Consider the following 6,598-nt stretch of genomic DNA (forward strand, 5'->3'; position numbering starts at 1 on the left):
CCATTCTGCCTGCCTGACCATTCTGCCTGCCTCCTGTCAACAACTATTCTCTTGCCTTCCCCTTTTTGGATCAATAAATATTGTAAGACTCCAACCATCTGCCTCCTGTGTCTGCATCATGGGTCTCGCCGTGTGTCATGATACAAATTGCCTTCCTCAAGCGAGCAAGAGAATGTAGGCTAATTTCATAAAATGAAATGGCCTATTTTTTTGGGATCAAATACCCTACGCCTTGAAAGTCATGTACTGATTATATTTAGCGTACGTTGATGAATGCCGATCACTGCAACAGCTGCAGTGTTGCTGATTAGATTAGCCATGTCATGCACAGTAGTAGTGTATGAGAGTTTATAAAGAGAGTTTATAAAGACAGAAAGTGGACACATGGAAGTATTTGATTTTGGATGGATGGCTGACATGATATTTTCTTATCTAAAATGTAGGTGAAACTTTGGCTTCAGGTCACATTTCTCGAACTTGTTATATGTGTTTTGGCCACGGGACTCAAGCCTGGATGGCCTGGTAAAAACCTTATAGCTTTATTGCCCAATATATTCCAAAACTCTATCAAAATGCACCATGGACATCATGGCGGTTGTGAGTACAGTGTTTCTGATCAGATCAGATAATTATCTTCTCGTGTATTTGTGTGACTATGATGCCGTCTTTAGAGCACAGCGTTTTCTGCTTGGTTTCCAGAGCATTGACAGAGTGAAATGAAACAGGCTAATTATCGAGGTCTGACGATGCTTCTCACTATATAGTAAAAGGTGTGTTGTGTTGAGTCTGGTGCTAATGTCTAATGTAGACTATTTTGAAAACTGCCGTTGTGCTGTGTTTACGAGGAGCCTCCTCGTGCATGTGTTGTTACATGTGTTGTTACATGAGCTGCCTGCCCGGCTGAGATCTCAGATTGTGAAACCACGACACAAATGTGTATTCAACGAGTGAGAGGGGTTTAGGGACATAGACACATTTTTTGAAAACATTCTAGAACGTCAGATTCTCCTGTCTCCCCTTCAGAACCCAGGCATTCCGTTTCTTCTAGAACCTCTTCCAGAACCTCTTCTAGAACCACCAGGTTCTGTTCTAGGTCCTCAAGCTCAGTCAGCAGTTAAGTCTGGACGATGGGGATGGTTGCGTAGCCGGTCTTCGGCGGCGGGACCGACATCCACCGGCTGTGGTGTGATCTTAGGGATGTCCTTAAAAGGATAGTTATTTTTGTAGCGACTGGTAGCTGTCGTGATCGTTATGGAAAGCAAAGGTCCCATTGCACAATCCTTGACCAGACAGCAGTTTGATGTCAATGTCCACCTAGGTTACAGAGAGAAACAGGGTATACTGAGGCACTCTATTCCCCTACATAGTGCACAACTTTAGACCAGAGCCAGCTTTGTCAACATCCATCCAGCGTCCATCCTATGTCCATCCAACGTCCATCCTATGTCCATCCAACGTCCATCCTATGTCCATCCAACGTCCATCCTATGTCCATCCAACGTCCATCCTATGTCCATCCAGCGTCCATCCTATGTCCATCCAGCGTCCATCCTATGTCCATCCAACGTCCATCCTATGTCCATCCAACGTCCATCCTATGTCCATCCAGCGTCCATCCTATGTCCATCCAGCGTCCATCCTATGTCCATCCAACGTCCATCCTATGTCCATCCAGCGTCCATCCTATGTCCATCCAGCGTCCATCCTATGTCCATCCAGCGTCCATCCTATGTCCATCCAACGTCCATCCTATGTCCATCCAGCGTCCATCCTATGTCCATCCAACGTCCATCCTATGTCCATCCGACATCTAATTTAGGATAACATTTTTATTTAGGATTATAGTGTGCTTGTTGACATTTACTGCATTGATTGATAGGGACAAGCATTTCACAGCCCCTGCCGAACTGTGTACGCGACAAATAAAACGTGATTTGACTTGATCTGATGAGTTGCAGGGAAACACAGAGAGACAGCTAGGAGAGCAAACAGGAAGGAGATGACCAAGGGCTTATATATTAACTCTGAGGTAAACATTCAAGGACCTTGACTGGTGGGATGAGGTAGGAAAAGATCATAGCCATGTTCCAAAATGGCACCCTATTTCCTGTCTAGTGCACTACTTTCAACCAGGGCCCTGGTCTAAAGTAGTGCACCGCATAGGGAATAGGGTACCATATGGGACAGGCCCTATGTTTGTCATGAGTCACCTGTTCTCACAATTGGAGAAAAATCAATAGTTGTGTGCCCATAGGCCTATATTCAAGTCTCATCACCTATCCTCATCTCCTTTTTGTTTAAATCTCCTTTCCTTCTTGAGCCCAGAAAGGAGTTTATGGGTAAATGTACCATTAACTTTCCCCGGGAACACAGATTAAGCTTAGTCCTGAACAAAAATGCATACTCAATGTTTTATAAGTCTAGGACTAGGCTTTATCTCTGTCCGGGAAACAATCTTGCCCTCTAAATCTAACTCTTAACTTTCTAAGTGTACGGTAAATCTTAACCCTCTAAGTAACTCATAACTAAGCCTGACCTCTGACCTCTGACCTCTCTTCTATCTGTTTCTGGAAGCGGCTTCGTTGCTCCTTCAGTTTCCATGACAACGCAACCAACCGTTTTCTTAGTGCTGGCAGGTTCCGGGCCAACTCCTCAGTGAACTCCACGTAGTTCAGCTCAAACGCAGTAGTCACAATCAATTAATCAGAACAGAAGATGGAGGGAAGAGTGATGGAGAGAGAAAGGGAGGGGAAGGAAAACTGAGGGAAGAAGAGAGAAAAACAGATGGAAGGTTGCTCGATTAAGATCTGAGTCTATACGTAAAAACGCTTTCCGCTTTCCGTGATAGTTTGTCAACCGCTTGATAGTTTAGTTTAGTTTGTAAACCCTGCCACAACCCTGACGAGTGTCAGAGCCGGTGTAGTAGGATTCGATCTTAGTCCTTGTATTGATGCTTTGTCTATTTGATGGTTTGGTCATAGCGGGATTTCTTATAAGGGTCCAAATTTACGAAGAGGCAGTTCTAGCCTTTAGCTAAGTGGAGATTGTAATCAATGGCTTTTGGTTAGGATATGTACACGAACGGTCAAAGGTTTTACTCATTCAAGGGTTTTTCTGTATTTGTACTATTTTCTACATTGTAGAATAATAGTGAAGATTTATCCCTGTGTTTCCTGTCTCTCTGTGCCAGTGTATTTATCCCATATACTACATGATTCCGTATGTGTTATTTCATAGTTTTGATGTCTTCACTATTATTCTACAATGTAGAAAACAGTAAAAATAAAGAAAAACCCTTGAATGAGTCGGTGTGTCCAAACAAATGTATGTTGTGAGTGATTGTACGTGTTAGCCTCTTTAACATTCAACATTTATCAACACACAACAACACACACATTATACACACACTAATCTCAGTTACCCAGAAGTTAAATTGTCTCTCGAAAGTTTATAATTTCCTGTTTTACTTCTGGGGGGGGGGAAATGCCGTTAACAATTGTGATTACCTTTGTGCAAAGGCAGTGAAGTCTCTTCCCTCTCAAATGTAAACTCTCGGCCAAGTCAAGTCAAGTCATGGCCAAAAAGGACATTTTTTTTTGTTTTCATACATTTTTAAGATTTAGACCATTTTTGACTTTGTAGCTGTGGTAACCAATTTACCACATGGTAACCATGGTACCATGGTAACCATTTACCATCCGCACAGGGGAGCTTGAAAATCGCTGCACAGGTTTAAGAACTGCCTCGACCCAGTCCAAATTCATCCAATCAACAATGAAAACCCCAAACCAGGAATTACTGCTGCTCGTAATCACAGTGTCCTATGACAGATTCTCACCGTTTCTGTCCACTTGAATCTGTCCACAAGAGATTACACACACACACACAGTCTAGTATAACTAACCTTGTGGGGACACACAATTAAGTCCCATTTAAAATCCTATTTTCCCTAACCCCTAAACCTAAACCTAAGCCTGACCCTAATATCTAAGCCTAACCCTAAACCTAAGCCTAACCCTTAACCTAACCCTAAACCTAAACCTAACCTAAACCTAAACCTAAACTTAATTCTAACCCTAAACCTTAACCTTAGCCTAACCCTAATCCTAAACCTAACCCTAAACCTTAACCTAAGCATAAGCCTAACCCTTAACCTAACCCTAAACCTAAACCTAAACCTAAACTTAATTCTAACCCTAAACCTTAACCTAAGCCTAACCCTTAACCTAACCCTAAACATAAACCTAAACTTAATTCTAACCCTTAACCTAACCCTAAACATAAACCTAAACTTAATTCTAACCCTAAACCTTAACCTAAGCCTAACCCTTAACCTAACCCTAAACATAAACCTAAACTTAATTCTAACCCTTAACCTAACCCTAAACATAAACCTAAACTTAATTCTAACCCTAACACTAATTATAACCGTAACACTAAACCCCTTATAAATAACATTGGACCTTGTAGAGACTAACAAAAATGTCTACATTTGGTCAAATTTGTGTTCATTTACTATTCTTGTGGGGACTTCAAGTCTATTTAGACACGTCCAATTTACACACACAGGGCTAAGATACTCTTCAGAGACGGTTTCAATTGAACATTAGTATTTTGAGGAATTTTGATACATTATTCCGGCTAGAACTCAGCCTAAAAAATGCCCAGAGGTAGTCACTTTGAACCATTGTAGATTCGTATGATGTATTTCATAAGATTAAAATACTATGGTAGTGGTTTACTAATGATGTAATTCAGTCAATATTAGCTGTGTGCTAATCGTTGGGGTGAAGGGCACATAGCTGACAGAGCACAGAGTTCAGTCAACTATCCCTGTTGACAACACACTGATTGGACCAACAAACTATTCCACCATTGAAGTTCTACATGTCAAACCAAGGTTGCCTGAACCCATTTTCTGATTTAAAAAAATATTGTTCTTATTTTTTTAAATAAATAAATTATAATCAATTATATTATTACATATTCTTAATATTTCTTATATACAGTATATTATTATATATGTTCTTATAGGTGAAAGAACAAGAGTGCATATTTAATTTATTTTTGTTATTTTAAATATATATATATATATTTTTCTATATGTATTTTCGTTTGGAGCGACAAGTAGCCTATTGGTTAGAGTGTTGGGCCAGTAACCAGGAAGTAGCCTATTGGTTAGAGTGTTGGGCCAGTAACCAACAAGTAGCCTATTGGTTAGAGTGTTGGGCCAGTAACCAGGAAGTAGCCTATTGGTTAGAGTGTTGGGCCAGTAACAAACAAATAGCATAGTGGTTCGAGTGTTGGGCCAGTAACCAACAAGTAGCCTATTGGTTAGAGTGTTGGGCCAGTAACCAGCAAGTAGCCTATTGGTTAGAGTGTTGGGCCAGTAACCAACAAGTAGCCTGTTGGTTAGTGTTGGGCCAGTAACCAACAAGTAGCCTGTTGGTTAGTGTTGGGCCAGTAACCAGCAAGTAGCCTATTGGTTAGTGTTGGGCCAGTAACCAGCAAGTAGCCTATTGGTTAGAGTGTTGGGCCAGTAACCAGGAAGTAGCCTATTGGTTAGTGTTGGGCCAGTAACCAGGAAGTAGCCTATTGGTTAGTGTTGGGCCAGTAACCAACAAGTAGCCTAGTGGTTAGAGTGTTGGGCCAGTAACCAACAAGTAGCCTATTGGTTAGTGTTGGGCCAGTAACCAGCAAGTAGCCTATTGGTTAGAGTGTTGGGCCAGTAACCAGGAAGTAGCCTATTGGTTAGAGTGTTGGGCCAGTAACCAGCAAGTAGCCTAGTGATTAGAGTGTTGGGCCAGTAACCAGCAAGTAGCCTAGTGTTAGTGTTGGGCCAGTAACCAGCAAGTAGCCTATTGGTTAGAGTGTTGGGCCAGTAACCAGGAAGTAGCCTATTGGTTAGTGTTGGGCCAGTAACCAACAAGTAGCCTGTTGGTTAGTGTTGGGCCAGTAACCAACAAGTAGCCTGTTGGTTAGTGTTGGGCCAGTAACCAGCAAGTAGCCTATTGGTTAGTGTTGGGCCAGTAACCAGCAAGTAGCCTATTGGTTGGTAACCAGGAAGTAGCCTAGACCAGCCAGTAACCAGCAAGTAGCCTAGTAGCCTATTGGTTAGAGTGTTGTAACCAACAAGGCCAGGTTAACCAGTAACCAGGAAGTAGCCTATTGGTTAGAGTGTTGGGCCCTAGTAACCAGCAAGTAGCCTATTGGTTAGAGTGTTGGGCCTATTGGTTAGTAAACCAGCAAGTAGCCTATTGGTTAGAGTGTTGGGCCAGTAACCAACAAGTAGCCTATTGGTTAGAGTGTTGGGCCAGTAACCAGCAAGTAGCCTATTGGTTAGAGTGTTGGGCCTAGGTTAACCAAGTAGCAAGTAGCCTATTGGTTAGAGTGTTGGGCCAGTAACCAGGAAGTAGCCTATTGGTTAGAGTGTTGGGCCAGTAACCAACAAGTAGCCTATTGGTTAGAGTGTTGGGCCAGTAACCAGCAAGTAGCCTATTGGTTAGAGTGTTGGGCCAGTAACCAACAAGTAGCCTATTGGTTAGAGTGTTGGGCCAGTAACCAGCAAGTAGCCTATTGGTTAGAGTGTTGGGCCAGT

The sequence above is a fragment of the Oncorhynchus tshawytscha genome, linkage group LG10 (assembly GCF_018296145.1).
Source record: "Oncorhynchus tshawytscha isolate Ot180627B linkage group LG10, Otsh_v2.0, whole genome shotgun sequence".
Lineage (NCBI taxonomy): Eukaryota > Metazoa > Chordata > Actinopteri > Salmoniformes > Salmonidae > Oncorhynchus > Oncorhynchus tshawytscha.